This window comes from Clarias gariepinus, chromosome 11 (genome assembly GCF_024256425.1).
Source record: "Clarias gariepinus isolate MV-2021 ecotype Netherlands chromosome 11, CGAR_prim_01v2, whole genome shotgun sequence".
NCBI classification, from domain to species: Eukaryota; Metazoa; Chordata; class Actinopteri; order Siluriformes; family Clariidae; genus Clarias; species Clarias gariepinus.
Window position 1 is genome coordinate 3,030,248 of NC_071110.1, and position 20,693 is coordinate 3,050,940.

The following is a 20,693-nucleotide window of genomic DNA, read 5'->3' on the forward strand; positions in this document are numbered from 1 at the left end:
ATAAATAAAAGGAAATATCTGATGTAAAATATATAAACACGCAGGTTTAATTAGGGACATGATCTTTCGAGAATCTGCCTGAGACTTGTTTACCTTTATTTAGATGTAAATGTTTTTTTTGTAAATGATTTTCTTTTGTATCTAATTATGTACAGTAAACTAAATAAAAAGCACCAATAAAAAGTTGTTCTCTCTCTCTCTTTTTTTTTTAATTAATGACTCTATGCTTTTAAAAAGAATTTTATTATAGTCATCGTTGATTACTCAGACACTAGAGGCTTATCACAGAGAGTGTATTCTCAGCTCACTCCCAGTGTTCTCAGACTGCACTCCGGATTCACCAAGATCTGAACCGGAGTAAAGCAGTATGCTGCCGCTCCTCATGCTGCCATGCATGCTGTTTCAGCCAAACAGATTTTCTGTTTTATATACCTAAAACATACTTTAGATGGGGGTTGGTTACTCAGGGGTGGGTTTCTCACCTGACATGCAGAAAGCCCGGATTTAATTCCCACCCAGTGTCCAAACTCCAGCTACTGGACGCAGTGCCGGTTCCAAGCCTGGATCCAATGGCAGGGCTGCATTAGGAAGAGCATCTGGTGTACAACCTGTGCCAAGTTGTTGTGCGGATGGCATGGTCAGCTATACTGACCCCTTTGACAGGAGCAGCTAAAAGACCAACAAGATAAATAGATAGATAGTATAGAAGTATAAATCCTGAAAGTATGAAGTATTTTGCAGCGCTCCTGTCTCTGCCTCATGTTCATGGTGTTTTAAGATCAAACGAAGTGTTTTGGGAAGCAAATAGGGTGATTTTATAGACCTGTGTATTTATGGCATGGTGTAACACTGCAAGGAAACTAAAGCTCGGAGAGTAAATCAGCTGTACTCTAATATTACTGTAAAGAAAGTGGATGAAAAATAAATGCACCAGTGCCCATGAATTGGGTGATTTTACTACAAAACCCAATGAACCACAAACTAATCTGCTTAATTCTGATTACTTTTACACCATTTGTGTGTTTCGGGTCTTTCAATATCACACACTCTCACTCAGGCGACCCAGCAGAGCGGACCTCAGCTTGTACTCTAGCAGCACTAACCCACGGATCTCCTATCCACCTTGAGGCTGTCTTTGCAGCCTCTACAGTATGTTCTCCTGGAAGGCTCTTCTCCTTGTCTTACTGTACCTGTGAAAGATGCCAAGTGCTGTGTAGGTTCCCTAGATGGAAAGCCCCTGCACCGAACCTCCACAGGTAAGCACCGAGCTTTCCACCCTTCTTTGTGGCATTCCTCGACAAGGCCCTGATATTTTTCCTTCTTCCGCTTAAAGGCCTTCTTCATTCTGTCCTCCAATGGCACGGTGAGCTCCAGCTTGTAGAAATCTGGAAGTTTGGGTAATGCATCTTACATCTTGATTAGGAGGAGGGTTTCATCACCTAAAAACTAAAGCACAGTGTGCTTTAGTTTTCTAAATTGGATTCTTCTCCACTGGTAATGTAGGTTTTTAATTTTTGTACTGTTTTTGAAACACGATTGGTTCTTACTGTATACTGTACCTAGTTTTTGCTGTTTGGTAGTGTTGATTGCAGTGTGATTAAAGTAGGTCTAAAGCAATTTGTTCTCAGGTAATTGATCAAGAGTAGTTTCTGGCTTCCTTAAGGAGTAAATTGTGGGCAGGGCTTAGCTACATATATTGAAGGTGTCTCTGCTACAGACACTTGTGTGTCTTGTGGTAATAAGCATATCCTGCAACAAAGTTAGTCAGGAATCTAGATAGCAAGTGCTATTCAAGGTGACCTGACCTTCCCTCCCTTAGCAGAATTCTCCAACCTGTCATCTGATGAGATTCAGCAGATCATCTCGTCATCTAACCCAACCACCTGTTCATTAGACCCAATCCCTTTCACAATGCTCCAGGCCATCTCACGAGATCTCCTTCCCTTCACCACAACCGTCATCAACCATTCCATATCATCTGGTCATGTTCCTGCTGCTTTTAAGAAGGCAAGGGTTATTCCCATCCTCAAGAAACCCTGCCTGGACCCATCAGAAGTTAACAACTATTGCTAGGTATCACTTTTCACTTTTATTTCCAAAAATCTTGAAAGAACTGTTTATAACCAAATTCAATTCAATTCAATTCAATTTTATTTGTATAGCGCTTTTAGCAATTTTCATTGCCGCAAAGCAGCTTTACACAGTCAAAAGAATTATTTAAGTTTGTATGAAATATGAATTTGTATGAATCAAAATGGTCAGTTTGTCCCTGGTGAGCAAGCCGAGGGCGACAGTGGCAAGGAAAAACTCCCTGAGATGGTAATAGGAAGAAACCTTGAGAGGAACCAGACTCAACAGGGAACCCATCCTCATTTGGGTGAAACAGAAAGCAGTAAATGATCTGCATTTATACAGTGTGTAGGGTGGGAGGCAGTTCAGCTATAATAGCTGATGTTAATTGATGTTAATATGGAGTCCAGGTAGTTATTGAAGACCCAGGTAGACTTGTAAGAAGTTCCAGTCATGAACTATCGAACTGTCAAGTCCCCAGAGAAACAGTTGCCAACACCAGTCAAGGCCAGAACCATTTTCTAGGTAGAGAGAATCATTCCCAGACACCAGACGCATCCCAGAGAGACACACGGGGCATCCATGTGACGAGATCTTCAGCCAGAAGCGGGGCACCAGGATGGGTCAGACAGGTCCGGAGGGCAGAGGGAGTCTGGATCACTGGCAGCTCAGGAACGACATGTGTAGCTCGACAGAGAGAGAGAGAAAGAGTGAAAGGGGGAGACAGGAGGAGAGAGGAAAAAGAAAGAGGGGGGGGAAGAGAAGAAGAGGAGAGATGGCAGTTAGGTATGGTCACAGTCACACAATGTATAATGTGAATGTATGTTAACTGTAGAGTGCAAGCAGAGACTCCGGCAGGACTAACTATGACAGCATAACTAAAAGGGAGGAGCCAGAAGGAAACACAAACATGAGGGCTTCCTGACATGTAAAGCAAACAATCACCTCACCGTCAGCAAACCTGAGTGATCAATGAGAGTGAGGAAGACAGCATCCAAACATACCAGTTCACCATAATACTCTACGTCCATGAGTTCCCCAGATCTGCTCCTTTACCTATGGCAAATGTATTTATAAAAATGCTTGGCTAAATAAATAGGTTTTTAGCCTGGACTTAAACACTGAGACTGTGTCTGAGTCCCGAACACTATTTGGAAGACTATTCCATAACTTTGGGGTTTGGAAAAGAAAAAGCTCCGCCCCCAGCTGTAGTTTTCATAATATGCGGTACTGACAAGCAGCCTGCATCCTTTGATCGAAGTAGGCGTGGCAGATCGTAAGACACTAGCAGTTCGCTCAGGTACTGCGGCGCGAGACCATTTAATGCTTTATATGTCAAGAGTAGTATTTTAAAATCAATGCGAAATTTCACAGGGAGCCAATGGAGTGAAGATAAGATAGGGGTGATGTGCTCATATCTTCTGGTTCTGGTGAGGACTCTCGCTGCTGCATTCTGGACTAGCTGAAGCTTATTTATGCATCTAGCTGAACAACCAGACAGTAAGGCATTACAATAGTCCAACCTAGAGGTGATAAAAGCATGAACTAGTTTTTCTGCGTTGTTTAGCGACAATATATTTCTTATCTTGGCAATATTTCTGAGGTGAAAGAATGCTATCCTGGTAATATTATCTACATGTGCTTCAAATGAAAGGCTGGAATCAATAATCACACCAAGGTCTTTCACTGTTGCATTTGATGGAACAGAAAGGCCATCTAAAGTTACGGTGTGATCTAAAATTTTACTCCTAGCTGTATGCGGTCCTATGACTAGAACTTCTGTCTTATCTGGATTCAGCAGAAGGAAGTTAATTAGCATCCAATTTCTTATGTCCTGCACACATTGCTCAATTTTAGTAAGCTATTTTTTCTCATCAGGTTTTGCTGAGACATATAACTGTGTATCGTCAGCATAACAATGAAAACTAATACCATGCTTACGGATTATGTTGCCCAGAGGAAGCATGTAAAGGGAAAAAAGCAGTGGACCTAAAACTGAACCCTGCGGAACGCCAAACTCCACTAGAGAACATGCAGAATAATCACCATTTAAGTCTACATACTGATAACGATGGGTCAGATAGGATCTGAGCCAGGAGAGGGCTGTACCCTTAATTCCTACTACATTTTCTAATCTGTGAAGAAGAATAGCGTGATCAACGGTGTCAAAAGCTGCACTGAGGTCAAGTAATACAAGCATAGTTACACAACCCTGATCAGAGGCCAATAGAATGTCATTTACTACTTTAACGAGCGCTGTCTCTGTACTGTGATGAGGCCTAAATCCTGACTGATACAGTTCATGTATGCCATTTCTATGTATATATGAGCATAGCTGCTCCGCTACTATCTTTTCCAGAATCTTAGAGATAAAGGGGAGGTTTGATATTGGTCTGTAACTGGACAGCTGACAGGGGTCGAGGTCAGGTTTCTTAATTATTGGTTTGATAACTGCTAATTTAAAAGATTTTGGAACATATCCAATGCTGAGTGAAGAATTAATTATTCTCAACAGGGGTTCTATTATTGCTGGTACTATCTGCAAGAAAATGTGTCGGTACAGGATCTAATATACAGGTTGATGAATTTGAAGAAGAGATGAGTGAAATTAGTTCATTCTCTTCAAGGGGAGTAAAGTATTCTAGGTTCTGATCTGACATGGCTAGATTAACATCTGCATCAATTACATTGTTCGGTTTCAAAACCTCAATTTTATGCCTAATATTTACAATTTTATTATTAAAAAAGTTCATGAAGTCCTCACTATTGCATGATGTTGTTGTGGAGATTTCTGCAGTGGTCTTATTTCTGGTTAATTTGGCTACAGCATTAAATAAGAATCTAGGATTATTTTTGTTATTTTCTATAAGAGTGGAGAGATATGTTCTTCTAGCTACACTAAGAGCTTTTCTATAGTTCAGGATGCTCTCCTTCCATGCTATTTGAAATACTAGTAATTTAGTTTGACGCCATTTACGTTCTAATTTTCGAGCGGTCTGTTTTAAAGTGCGCGTGTGATCGTTAAACCAGGGAGCAAGTTTCTTATCTCTAATAATTTTTCTTTTGACTGGAGCTACATTATCTAAGGTATAGCGAAATGTCGACTCTAAATATTCAGTCGCCTGATTGAGTTCTGTGGGGTCAGACAGTGATCTAATCGAAGTTGGGAACTTTGGGAGATTACTGATAAAACTCTGTTTGGTAGTTGATGTGAATGTACGTTTCATACGGTAGCGCGGCGCTGTGTGTACATTATTATTGTGACACACTTGAATTGAGACAAGATAGTGATCTGAGATGTCAAATGTCTCTTTATCTCTCACAGAACAACCTTAATGATCCCAACCAATCTCGATTCAAAGTGGCACATTCTACAGAGACTGCCCTTCTGTCAGTCACTGAGAAGCTCCATGCTGCTAGATTTGCTAAACTGTCATCTGTCCTCATCCTCCTGGACCTGTCAGCTACATTTGACACGGTCACCCACAAGATTCTATTATCTATTCTTACAAGCCTTGGAGTTTGTGTAACAGCGTGGCAGTGGTTTGCTTCTTACCTAAAAGTTAGGTCATATGAGGTAACATGGAGGGGATCTACATCTGCCCCACGTAGACTCTCTAGGGCTCATGCAGGGCTTAGTACTTGGTCCTCTTCTGTTCTCCCTCTATACCCGGTCTCTTGGTAAGGTCATATCATCGCATGGATTTTCATACCATTGTTATGCAGATGACACCCAACTTACTTTCTCCTTTCTTCCCTCTGACACTCAGGTTTCCACCCGGATTACAGCATGTCTGGCAGACAGCTCATCCTGGATGGCTGCTCAATCTCATTAAAACCGAACTGTTGTTTATCCCTTGTGACTCATCCCCATGTCAAGACCTTGTGATATCCCTGGACAACAACCAAATCACTCCTTCAGCCACCGCCCGCAATCTTGGGGTAACCGTGGACAATCATCTGTCATTTTCCCCACACATCGCTAACCTTACTCGCTCTTGTAGATTTCTTCTTTACAATATCAGAATTCGCCCATTTCTTTTTTCACAGGCTACTCAGGTGCTTGTTTAGTCCCTTGTTATTTCAAGACTGGACTACTGCAACTCACTCCTGGCAGGCCTGCCTCTGTCCACGATTCGTCCTCTGCAACTGATCCAGAATGCAGCAGCACGACTCGTTTTTAACCTTCTCAAGTTCTTCCACTCCTCCGCTCCCTGCACTGGCTTCCTGTAGCTGCCCGCATTAAATTCAAAACACTGATGCTTGCCTACACAGCTAAAAATGGCCCAGCACCTACTTACCTTTCTGCTCTAATCACACCACACACTGCACCACGTTCCCTCCGATCCTCCAGCACTGCTCGCCTCATCCCACCCTCTCTCAGGGATCGAGGGCGGCATTCATCCAGGCTCTTTTCTGTTCTGGCAACTAGGTGGTGGAACGAACTTTCTCTAGATGTCCGTACAGCAGAGACTTTGACTATTTTTAAACGACGACTCAAGACGCATCTGTTTCTCCAGTACTTGGACTAACCCCCCCTACCCCCCACAAAAAAAAAGAAGCTTTTCCCAGTTGGCACTTAGTTATTAACCTAGTTAACCCAGTGTAAGTATGTATCCAAGATGTAAACTTTAAAGCACTTTTTCTAAGTCGCTCTGGATAAGAGCGTCTGCCAAATGCCTAAATGTAAATGTAAATAGGATGTAGGAGCTGTTAATTGAGGAACATTGCTCTGCGTAATTTATAGTTTTTTCCTGCTCTACCACACCCACCTTAATTAAGATTAGTTTGTTAATTAGTTGATTAGTTAAATCACCGGGTGTCCTGGGAGCTGAGAAAGAATAAAAATGTGCAAGGCAATGTGCAATCACTGCATTACATCATACTTTTATTATTCTTTTTCTACTAACATTTTGATCTGTACTCATTTCATCCACAAGGTGACAGCAAAAAGTCGAAGGATGGAGCAGCGTGTGAAGTTTCTTGTAGTACAGTCCTGCCGTTTTAGTTTAATTCATGTTAAACTTTCCTTTTCTGTCCCGGTCTTCCTTCCTTACATCCATCCACACAAACAGTGATTAAAATAATATAGACAATATGTCTAGCTTTTTAATAATAATAATGATTATTATTAAACTGTGTTAAAGTGGGATTTGAAACTGTACATTCTTACAATTAAATGATACATCTATCTATAGTACTATCTCATAACGTGAAACTCTCACGTATCCTAACCTTTATTACATGTCAAGTAAAATTTTTGTTTGTTTGTTTATTCCTATTTCATTGATTAAGACATACAGCTCATGTCAATATAGCTCAATCAAATATTCAGTATCTCATAATAGTACAATATATATATAATAAAACTGTAAAGTTGGTGGGATGTTAGTAATAGAACACATCAAGATGGTTTTTGGAATTTTTGTCTTGTCTGTCTGTTTGTGCACGCATCACGTAAAAACTACAGAACGAATTTTAATGGGGTATTTAGCTGAGCTTGACGTAGCCCACAGGGAGAGAAAAAATACTTTGAAATTTAAATGGAAAATGCTCTTATAAAAAAATCAACAGATGGCGCTGTACATGTTTTAATATGCGCTTATGAGTGTGAAATTTAAATCTACATAATAAACGCAATCTTACAGCTTCATTTCGCGCATTTCTCAATAAACCAGAAATTTTAGTCTATTTCAAAATTCAACAGATGGTGCTGTACTTTTTTAACAACACACTAAATTCCATGCAAATGAAGTCGTGGGAACATATAGTATTCCATATGATTAATCAAAAAAGATTTCAGAATTTCTGTATTTCTGCTTTGGTAGCAGCCTGTGGCACGGCTGAGCATTATTGAAGGCCAGGTTGCTTTGATGGCAGCCTTCAGCTCATCTGTATTGGCCGGTATGATGTTTCTCATCTTTCTATAGATTTGTGATCTATAATTGAGATCTATATTAAGACCTTCCTTAAGATTCCAAAGATTATCTGTAGGGTTCATGTCAGGCAAATTAGCTTGCCAATTAAGCACAATAATATTAATATTAATATAAAATTATTTGTACCTTACAGCAGAGTAAAATGATTTTTTGGGGGTCAGAACGTAGGGTCAGCCAGAATAAAGAGCCTCTGGTGGTACTGGGGCTTAAACCCCCGACCTTACAATCAGGATGAGCAAGCATCATAATGTAATTGACAGCAAACCAGTTAGTGGTGGTTTCGGCACTAAGAATCCAACCGTTTTAGCTTATTTCTTGAAGACATCTGTGTGTGATGGCTCTTAATGCAATGACCCCAGCCTCACTCCGTTCCTCGTGTAGTTCTCCCAAGCTCCTGAATCCACATTGCTTGACAATCTTATTCCGTGACTTGTCCTCCCTTTGGAGGGTGACAATCATCATCTTCCGGGGGACTGTCCAGTCAATAGTCTTCGCCATGCATGTACTGAACTGGAGTGAGAGATGCACAGTATTTCTACTGTATCATTTGTAATTTCCAATTAAGTTTTGTTATATTTTGAGATATTTTTGGTTTTCATAAGCCGTATTCATCAAAATTAATATTTTACATTTTTCACATTACATTATTAAGTCTAGAATATATACATTTTCCCCCCTAAATTCAATTATGACAAACATAATTTTTTTTTTTTATAATATTCTCATTTTTCTGGATGCACTGTATGCTTAACTCTATTATGCAATATTAAAGTTAGAATCATTTTATACACAAAACAAAGCATTTACCAACACACACACACACACACACACACACACACACACACACACATTTAAGACAACACAGCACAACACAGTTACTGTCCTATTATACAAATACTGCACTTGTTTGGCTCGGTCATAATTAACGTTACAGAGAAAGCAGAAATATCACTTTAATAAGGATCAGGATGCCTTAAACACAGTGAAATAATTGTGATAAATATAAATACCTTAGTAGTAGTAGTAGTAATAATAAATATAATAATAATAATAATAATAATAATAATTATTATTATTATTATTATATATATTTACGAAATATTAAACAGTATAAATTTCCTAATAGAAAATAACAGTACAATATAAGATTATTAAACCTATTTCTAGACATATTTACTATTATAAATGTTGTTTTTTTGTTGTTTTATTGTCAGATAATTTTGCTTCTTTCTGAGAATGAATGTTTAAAGTTGTCAATATTATCTGCCAATAGAACACAAAGAAAATTAACACTTACTGAAAAAATATTGAAATATGTCTATAAATAGGTTAAATATTATATTTTGTTTATTGTCATTTTTGAAATTTAGAAATTGTAGATGAATTCGTCTAGATGCAAAATAGTTGCACTTGCTAAGATATGATTTTTGCAGTAAAATAAAAACGAAATGTATTTATAATATAATATATAGAGGATTGAGGAAGTATTAGAGAGGCACCAGATCTCATTCTTTTAACATTGTCCTCTTTGCGCATATAAAATACTGAATACTGAGATTTGTTCGACATGATCTAATGGCCTCCTGGTATTTACACCGAGCTGGAAAAGATTCAGCATTTTATCCGAAACATATTTCTCCTTCTCATCCGTCTGCGTGTCGTGTAGAACATTGTTAGCAAGGGAGGGGGAAAAAACCCAACCCAAACACTTATTAATAACACCTTTGTTTTAAAGCTTAAAGAATCCAAATGGAAAACACACGTGGGCCTGCGTCCTATTACTGAGCAATTACGGCTAATTGGAACAGCGTTTCTGAAAACCCACTGTCAGCTCTTTCGGATCTGATTCAGCACAATGGGCCGGTTGAAGGACGACTGTAATGCAGTGTGAAGCTCAGACAACAGAGACACAACAGTTTATGAGAACTACACTCATCATTTCCCACGGTTCAACTGCTGAGCCAGCTCATCGCAAATCGCTTCTCTGACGCTCCGTGAACTCCAGGAAGCAGATGAGGAGATGGTCTACTGAATGTCGCCTGATGACGGAGTGATATTGATTATAAAAATTGCAGCTCGATCACTATGCTGTCAGAATAAGGTGGATTGTACCACCGTGCTTCTAAAGTCTTCTGAATGGCCAGCAGGTGGCGTTACTGTAAGTGCAAAGCGAACACAGCTCATGATGTTACCAAGAAACCCCAAAGTGTAAACCTCTCCGTCCTAAAGATGTCTGAAAGTTACAGCTTTTACTTCTGACCCACAAGCGCTGACACTGGAGACTCCTTCCTTTATATATTATATAAACTTCTCCTTAAAGAAAACTCCACCATATCAACTATTATATGTCTTAAATGAAAAGTTTTTGAAATAAGTGTTTTTATGTTGCAGTGGGTTTTAGGGCAAAATTTGGAAAGCGTTGCTTGATGACTGTCATGTGATCACAATTATAAGATTCTTTACTAGAGTCTTTTCTGGTTTAGTGTAACAGTGTACAAAGATCATTCAGCAGCAGCAGCAGGGACGGATCTAGGCCCGAGTCAAGGCAGGCGAGTTCACCTAAAAGAGGTACCACATGTTTTCACAAAAATAAAAACAGTTGGACAGTCTGGAAAGGACCTGGAGGAAAGCACTTTTGGAGCTTCATAACATTTTTTATATATATATAGTACAGTATAGTCCATGCATGGCCTTTGTTTGGTCTTTGAAAATTGGATATCATGTTGGGACGACTTCAAAATTGTGGACTCGTCAGGATCTTTCTGGAAATCCTGGGATTTGAGCAAACAACCTTCTCATCTCTAAAAATTAGGTTCTATGCTTCCATAGCTTTATGCAGGATAGCTATAGCCCGAAGGTTTGCAAAGTAGGGGTCATGAACTCTTTACTCATTTTATTGCGTCGTTTGATTTGAATTTGAATTATTGCTGTAACCATGGCGGCAATTTTGCATGCTATTGTTTTCGATTGTTAAGGAGAGTGAAATTTAAGCCAGACATGTTTAAACAAAGAGCAAACATGCTGGTTTAGACTTTTTCACTATGAATTAATAAGTAATAAGAATAGATAAATTTAGGTTTCTCTGTAAAAATTCAAACAATGAACAAGAAAGACAAAAAAAAGATGAATAAACTTGGTAAATAAACTTGATTACATACTGACCAACTAGTAAAATAATTCCAAAATATATACTGAATATTGGATTAACTGGAGTACTACAGTAACTTCACATCCTAACAACAGTGATCAGGACTTCCTGAGTGTGTGTGAGCTGGGTTGAGTTTACACACTCCTCAAAACACCCCATGAAATGTAACTGCATGTATAGATCAGAAAACCTGGTTGATTTTAAAGGCGGGATTTTCACGCTAGAGGAACAGTAACAGAGCCACGTTTTAATTCGCAGCAGGTCGGACCCGCGTCTGCTCCTCGTTACAGCCGATCTGTTCCTAATGAGGACGGCGTGTAGTCAGCGAGTGCTGAGATTCCGCTTTGTTTTATTTGCAGACTTAAGTCCAATCTTTACAGAGCTGGAGGTCAGGAGATGGGTTTATAATGTGCTCGCTGAAATAATACTGGCTCCACTAAACCTCTAATGAAGCCATTAGACTTAGATTTTCTTTATTCATTAAATAATAGTTTAATGTTGTTTTGCAGCCGCCTCTGTTAGTCTGACATTTAACAGCAGTTAGAATTCAGGTTTAAAAATAGTGTTGTTTTCTTTTTTAACAAACTATGCTGCTTTTTTTTGTTGTTTTTATAGTTTTTCTTGTGTTCCTGGTGTTTTTCTTTCCTTGGTCTGTTTTTTAATGGTATTACCCTGATATCTTAGCGCTGGCACATGCTAAAATAAACATTTCTCATAAACGTTTGGGTTGGAATCTGTGGTTTTCTTTACCAGTTTTTCTTATTTTTTTTATCTAAAAATTGACCTTTTTAGTCTTTAACCAATTACTAACTAGCCAAACAATTTTCCCTTCCCAGAATTCTCTCCTTTTACTAGCTGTGAAATAGGTTTCTAAGCTTTTTTTAAAGTTTAATATACTAAAATATTTGAGATATCTATAATAATATGAGATATTATTTGAGATAACCATTTTGTAAAGCAGAAAAAGAAAAGGTTTTTCCCATCAAAAAAAAAAAATATATATATATATAATTTGCCAGTTAGCTGACTTATAAATACCCTAGCAACATCACTCACTAGCTAGATAGTTGTACATTTACATGTTTAGTTTCCTCAGTTTTTGTTTTTAACATCTAAAACATTGTTTCTTGTAGAATTTAGCTTGCTCGCTAGCTGATAATTTTGGCTAGTAAGCAAATACTTATCGCTCCCAGCTTTCTTTAAAAATAAACCATTTTAGTCCTTAAGCCAAAATCGCTAGCTATCTAAAAATGTTCCCTGATTTTTTTCATTCCTTAGCTTTAAATAACTTTTATGGATATTTGTTAGTTAGTTAGTTTTTATTATATATGACGAGATTTTTTTCAGCAGTCACTAACTTACAGTTTTGTCAGTGTACTTTATATATAACGCTACATTTACCACCGTATTACCCTTATTACATACAGATATAAAAAACACTCATTGTGTATGAGTGGCTCATGCTGTAACTGTTTTGCACTAGTTTTTTTTTTTTTTTTTGCAGTTATCCAAAAGTATTGGCACTGTTATCAGGACTGGAATCTGACTACTTTGTTTTTTGTTTTTGCTTTTCTGCAAAAATTCTCTGAGAGGCCAGAAGGAGGCAGTAACACTTTTGTCATGATTTTTGTCATTGTCATCATTATGGTGTGTGTGTGTGTGTGTGTTCTGTCATTGCTATCTATTGCTAAGAGCAGTTTAGTTGAAGTACATTAACCATCACTCAAATGTCAGAATAAAAAAATTGTTTAATGGTTAATGGTTTAATAAGAGGGCTTTTAAACACACACACACACACACACACACACACACACAATACAAAGAGTGCAAATGTCTTTAGTTTCTTTTTGCAAATATAAAAAAATAATGCATTAACTCATTAAGATCTCAATACTTTCTTTTGCTTTTTTCTCTTGTTCTTTTTTTTTTTTATTCCTGAGAGGAAATTAGGGAAATGTGTGTTTTTTTTTTAAATGTATTTTAAATTATTAGGTTTAATTTTATACCTTAGAAGTTTTATTTTCAAGCAGTTATTAATTAAACCTTTTTTTTTTTTGACACATTCTTAAAACCTTCCACATTTTAAGGAAAACTCGACTGTAAAAGACATTTAACACTGCCTAGCCAAAACTGGCACACACTCTTAGATTTTGGTCTAAACCTGAGCAACTGATCAACCCCAGATCATAACTCTGTCTCCAGAGGCTTGTACAGTGGACACTATGCATGATGGGAGCATCGCTTCATGTCCTTCCCTTCTCACCCTGACACGCCCATCACTTTGAAGTCCAGTCTTTATGCTCCCTAGCAAACTGAAGCCTTTTTTTCTGACGACGTTCTCTAACAAGCGATTTTCTTATGGACACATAGCTGTTTAGTCCCAGTCCAGTGAGGTCTAATCACATTGTGTGTGTATGGAAATGCTTGTATTTTCACTATGAAACATAGCTCCGGTTTCTGTTGTCCATTTGATTGTTTACAATGCAGTGTCACCAAGTGTTGAATAAATCACTGCCTGCATCAGCCGAGTCCAGGACTATCTTCATGGTCAAGTGGAATCCCCAGGTTTTAAAAATGTGTTGGACAAAAAAAAAAAAAACTAATCTCAAACACAAGCGATGAATTTTAGCGTCTGTTCAAAATCCAGTAAAGAACTTGAGCAGATGTTGATGGAAACAGGTCTCAAAATTTCGGTAATTCAAGACAGCTACATGACACAGGTAGTTATCGACCCATGTGATGACAAGCTGATGGCTTTTACAGTGGTGTTTCCATGAAAGTTTACACCTTGGAAGCTGAGTGGACTTGAGGGAGCTGGACAGACTAGAGGACTCCAGTAAAGAGCAGCTGCGGTGCTTTAGGTAAGAGAGGGTTAGCAAGGGCTAAATCCTGCTGTGCTGTTTATCTGGAAGTTAATTGAATGGCATTGCGGGCAACATGGCAACATAAGCAACGCTTAGTGTTGAGTAAAAAAAATGGACTGACATGTTAATGACAGAAATTTTAACAAATAAAAAACTAAAGTAAATCATGGAAGCTGTTAGTCACATGTTGATTATCAAGGTTAATGTACAAATTGTCCTCATATTGACCGTGTATTGAAAATGTAAAAGTTGAGCGCTACCATCAGTCCTGTATCATGCCATCAGTAAAGCATCCTCAGACCAAGGAGGCACAATTTTGCCCAGGCACACTGATATGAGGATACATCAGTGATATATATCCAAGAGCAACTTCATCAACTTCAACATCCAAACATTTCCAGCATTCAGAAACACATTGCCTTGAGGGGAGAAGTGATAACTAAGTGGCTCGAGGAACAAAACATTAAATGTTCCATGGCCAGGAATCTCCCCAGGCATTGATCCCCTTAAGAACTTGTGGTCGATCCTCAAGAGGCGAGCGGAAAAACAAAAACCCACAAATTTTGACAAACTCCATGCGTTGATTATGCAAGAATGGGAATAAACATTAGCCAGGATGTGGCCCAGAAGTTGATTGACAGCATGCCAGGGTGAATTGCTGAATTCGTTTAAAAGGAGGGTCAACACAGCAAATATTGACTCTTTTCATAAACTTAATGTAATTGTCAATAAAAGCCTTCGACACTTATGAAATACTGGTAATTATACTTCAGTATACCAGGATAACATCCGATAGAAATACTTGTTAGATGCATTAGTCATGTAGACTTGTGATCATCTACTTTATTTTATTTATTTTTTTAACTGTGTCTTTAATCAAACTGTGTTTCCCTGAAATCATCCAAAATTTCTACAAATTCTCATGGATTGTGCGTGAGATCGGGTTGCAGTGCATGAGTGGGAAAGGGGAAGAGGAGAAATCCTCGGGGAGGAGGTGGGCGAAAGCTCAGTGAGATGATAATGACGCTGCGGTTTTTGTGTGACGATACCAAAGGGCAGAAGCGGAGCCACACTGGCCGCAGCCGAGCATCTCGCAGCCTTTTAAAGTCCACAGCAGAAACTCATTACACGGGATTACAAACAGAAGGAGAAGAAAAAGCCAGCGCAGGTCTCAAAGCTCATCTCTAAGCGAGTTCTACAGCAATGTGGATGCTGTAACCTGATTGGGGGGGGGGGGGGGGGGTGTCTTGAGATTCCCTGATCTCTGCAGGAGTATAGAGTATCTCAGTTATAAATGAGGAAAGCACGATGTGTCATTCTCTACTGACAGATTGAAAAAAGATTTTTTTTTTTATGTATACAGCAGACGCTGATGTTCAAACGTTAGGTAGCCGAATACAACAAGTGGTTTAAATTTGTAGTGTAATCTATTTTACTATTCTGGCAAGTCAATCCAGAGAAAAAAAGATTCAGGTGAATTTTTTTTGGACATTTTTTATTTTAATAAAAAGTTATGTCAAATATTTATTAGCTATGTTGAGAAGCAGTTTGCATTAAAGTTTTTTAAAAGTCATTTAAAGTCATTTACGGAAGGAGTCTCCAGTATCAGTATTTTATTCCAAGAGGCTGATGAGGGAAAGACAGGAAGTTATTTCTTGGATGTTCAATAACATTAAATGTAAATGTAAAAAAATGAAAAATTTAAAATAAATAAAAATATTTGGAACAACTGGGATCATCTAAATTGTTTTAAATAAAATTCTCAAATCCCTAAACTTGTGGTGTCGATTGTTGAATTGTCATGTCATGTACTAAGTAATAATGTTTTTTTTCCCGACAATTTTCTGCTCCGCACTCCCGTCCAGTAGGTGGTGGTAATGTATCGGCTGCTTATAAATTCAAAAGAAGAAGAAACAATGTTTTTGCAAGACAAGAATATTCTGGTACTGTGTAAAAAAATTGGTAGATGTAAGTTGAATTTAATTTAATAATACTAATCATGCATGTGTTTATAATGCTGTAGAATCACTGCAGTTCCATGACGTCCTCACTAAAATGCTACCAGAAATAAAGATACAAAATCAGACAAAACAAATTAGAGATACACAATCAACAGTCATATTATATTGAAGCATGGTGTCCGTATTCATCTTCCCCTTCTACACTTCACTCACTGTCACACATTGTTTCTTTAAGATGCCCGTTTTCTTTTTTTTTTCTTCTTTTTACATTCTGCACATTTTCTGCGCTTGACGTGCCGTGATGAAAAGTGGCAGCTTCCGGGTCGCAGAAATCTCAGGAGGTGGGACTTCTAAAGCACCAGATCTAAAAAAAAAAAAAGAAGACAAACGTAGGAGTGTAAATCTCCATGGGATATGTGTTAGTATTACCAAGGCCTTGGGAATCGCTGGTCATACTTCCAACATGGAGCACAAAGAAAGTGTTGAGCCCATGTTGGTGCCATATGGCAGGAGAGGAAGAGCGGCTTCTGCGTTCGCTGCTCCAACGGTCTTCAAAGATTTAGTTCGGAACAAATTGGGAATTTCAGAGAGATGCAGTGATGAGGCTTTGATGGCGATCAGTGGGAAGGAACGAGCAGTGACCACACCTCGAGCGTGGAGGACACATGGGGAAGCAGGAAAATGGACTTGTAAATGCCACACTCGTTTTTCCTGCTGCGCTTTCTGACTGATGATAAACATGCAATACTGAAAAAAAATTACTCATACATCCATCTTTCTACTAATCTCCATATACCACTCTCTTGTCTACTTAAGATCTGTCCTTTAAGTTGACTATCTATCTATCTATCTATCTATCTATCTATCTATCTATCTATCTATCTATCTATCTATCTATCTATCCAACCTTCCATCCCTTACTCCCATCTCCCATTCTTCTCCTTCCTTCACTCCATTGTTTCTTTTATCCTGCCTCATAATCATTTTTGACTATTGCCTAGCCTTCCATCATTCTGAACTTCAATTCATCTTCACCTTAAAACATACAGTACATCCTTCCCATCCTTCTGTCTATTATTTTCCATCTGTATTAATCACTTCAATCCATTATGTCATTCCTTTTTTGTTCTTCTCCACCTATATCCTCAAGCTGTGCTTCTGCCCATCTCATTTTAAGATTTTTTATCAACTACCCATCTATTCATTAACATTCCTCTTTTTAGTTCATTCATCCATCCATCCATCCACACCTCATATCTGAATATACGTACACCTTATACTTTATGTGACTGTGACCACACCTAACTGTTATCTCTCTTCTCTTCTCTTCTCTTCTCGTTTGAAAATCGTCTGAAATTTGAACCTTAGCCTCCAATAATGAAGTGAACTCCATATTAACCTTAAAAACCTCAACTGTTATATTGAACTTCCAAGTTCATACTGTGCCAAACACATAGTATGACTGCAGATCAATCCCTAATATCCATTATCACCCAAATGAGGATGGGTTCCCTGTTGAGTCTGGTTCCTCTCAAGGTTTCTACCTATTGCTATCTCAGGGAGTTTTTCCTTACCACCGTCGCCCTCGTCTTGCTCATGAGGGACAACCTGATCATTTTGATTCATATACATTTTCTTACACATTAATACTCATTTCCATAATTTTCTTTTGATTCTGTATTCTTTGCGACAATGTCCATTGTTAAAATCACTATACAAATTAAATACAATTTAATTGAATATATTTCTATCATTCTCCACCTGTATTATCCACCTACACTTCCATCCATGTTTTATTCCTCTTTTAGTTCTTTTGTCTGTTTCTTATTATCCATCCATAGATCTATCCATCCATCAAGCCTTTTCCACTATCATCCATCCATCCATCCATCCATCCATCCATCCATTCTTCTCCACTTTTGTCCATCATCCTGTCCTTCTGTCTATTAATATATTATATATCGCCTGCAGATCTCACATTCTCATCCATTCATCCACCATTTTTTAATTCATTTATCTCTCCACTCACCTTTTAAGGTTTTAACACCTGATATTGCCTGAGCAACTGCACTCTTCAAAGTGTTTATCATTATGGAGAATGATTGAATATTCACTTATTTCTGCTATTAAAGTCAGATCTGGTTGCATTGTCATGAAACAGACTCAATAACAAAGCAGAGAAAGTAAATTTAAGTGTCGGCATCATGTGTCTCTCATGTCCGAGAGCAGATTAGCTGCACTTGCTGATGTAGCACAGTAACAACACTGTAACGTAAAGTCAGTGTCACTTACTGCTGTGTTTAGACAGCTGCTGCTCAAATCACCAGCTTACACACGCTAAACCGTGGACTCTGCAGAGCTTTAAATCACTTTTATAAAGATGTTCTCGTAAATGTATTCACAACGGGCTTAAACAAAACTCTCTTTTTTAAATATTTAGTATTGTGTGACTGCAATCGATTAAATAAAAATGTTCATTATTTACTTCAAGTGACTGCACAGCTATTATATTGTAAGTCTGTTGCTATATGAAAAAAATAACTGTAATAATACAGATTTTAAAATCCACAATACATCTACAACCTCTGACACTCATCAGCACCAACATCAAAATGTGAACACCAGAGCGGGACATGCAGAACCATCACCTAGGATAATGACAGAAATAAAAAATGGAGAACATGTAGAAGCATGAACTTGTTTAGGACAAACTTAGAACAATATTTTTGTCATGCGCACAGGGTAGTAGTGTTGCTTCGCATCTCCAGTGTTCCCATTTAGATCCTTATCTTGGATTACTGGATTCCTGTGTCTCAATGGGTTTCCACTGGGTTCTCTTTTTTCTTTAAACTTCCCAAAAACATTCATGGTTTGTCTGTAAATCCATCCATCTTGTTACCCGTCTGTCTGTATAATCATATATGATCCATCCATCCATTCCAACACCCACTTGTCTATCAAATCCAACCATCCAACAATACATCCATCTCATTACCACTGACTGTGAAGCTGTCCATCCATCCATTTATCCATCCAGCCATACGGTAGACACTGTACATGTCGGTCTATCTATTACCCATCCCTCAATTCATCCTTACATCAAGTTACCTATCTAGTCATCTATCTATTTATGCATCCATACAACCCATCTGTCCACCTAGTTATGTTTATCATTTATCATTTAATCATTATTTTATACATTCATCAAGTTACATGTAGGTCTCATTAACTATCCCTCTAGCTACCATCCATCCAACAACTCACCCATTTAGTTACCCCTGTCTATAAAGCTGTCTAGTCATCCATTAATTTTTTCCATTCATCCACTCATCTGCTTATCTATCCATTTACTTACCAATTTGTCCATCCATCTATCCATGCATCCATCTAGCTACATCTATCCAGCTATCTGTCCCTCAATTTATCCTTCCAACTAATTACCCATCTATCTAACCATCCATTCACCCAGTACCTCCTCTATAAAGCTGTCTATCCATCCATTTATCTAGCTATCTATCCATCCAATTATCTATTTTCTATCCAGCCATCGATTTATTAATCTATCCATCCTTCCAATCATCCATACATCTACTTACATCTATTCTGCTATCTATTTCTCCATTTTTGCTTCCATTTACGTCTGTTTACATACTCATTTGTTTGTCCACCCATCCATCTGAATACTTATCCATCCAAGGACGTTTAGTTATGTGTCTGTCGATCTAGTTATCCAACCCTCTTTTAAATTCCCCATCCAGACATCTATTTAACCATCCATGCATCCATTTAGTTACTGTTTAGAATCCATCCATCCATCAACTAGTTACTCATTCAGCCATCCATCAATGTCTGCTTCTTGCTATATATAAACCTATCCAATGATCCATCCATCAACCTATTTATTTACTCACCCAACTGAATAGCCATCTGTCTTTTTACTCATCCATCTGCGTTTATCTGTGTTATCTAGTTTAGGACAATACAGCAGGTTATTGCTCACTAGAGAATTTTGAAATCTCTGGGGTGTTCTAAAGTGTATTATTATGGGTGTTTCAATTGGTTTCTTCTAACAAATCATCATTGATATGGGATCTAACAAGAAACACGTATTGTAATAATTGAGGGCAGAACTAGAGCAGCGCGGTGTGGGGGTGTGGGACAGTATGACACAAGAAGTAAATAGGAGTGTTTATTGTGTGTTCAGTTAATTTTAGTGTTACATTAAAGTTTGTGATTTATGAAGACATAAACCGCTGATATATTGCAAGGCTTAAAGGTTCAGTTCAGTTCAAACAACTTGAAACATCTGTATAACAGCAGAACTGGAATGAGACAGAGCTTTGTAAATCCAGAGGCCTGTACGTGAAGGGAAAATTTCTTCCAGAACTTTCTAAATATAGAGAATAAAAGTCAGAGTCCATCATTTTGTCAAATTAGATTTCGCAGGCAGGATCGTGCATCATTCTTCACTAACAGATGTCCAGGAAAGTGAGTCATAGGAACTTGAAGCATTCAGAGAAAAAAAAAACCTCTGCTAACCCAAAATTATTATCTGGATGGGACTTCGTGTGATCAGATTTACTCCTGTCGCAGTGCACAGGGCTCAAAAAACTCAAAAGCTCAAAATGTACCCTCAAACATCGCTATTTTCCAGTTTTATTTTGTATCTCAAAATTTACCATCACTTGGATGTTCTAGTGAAAAAGTATTC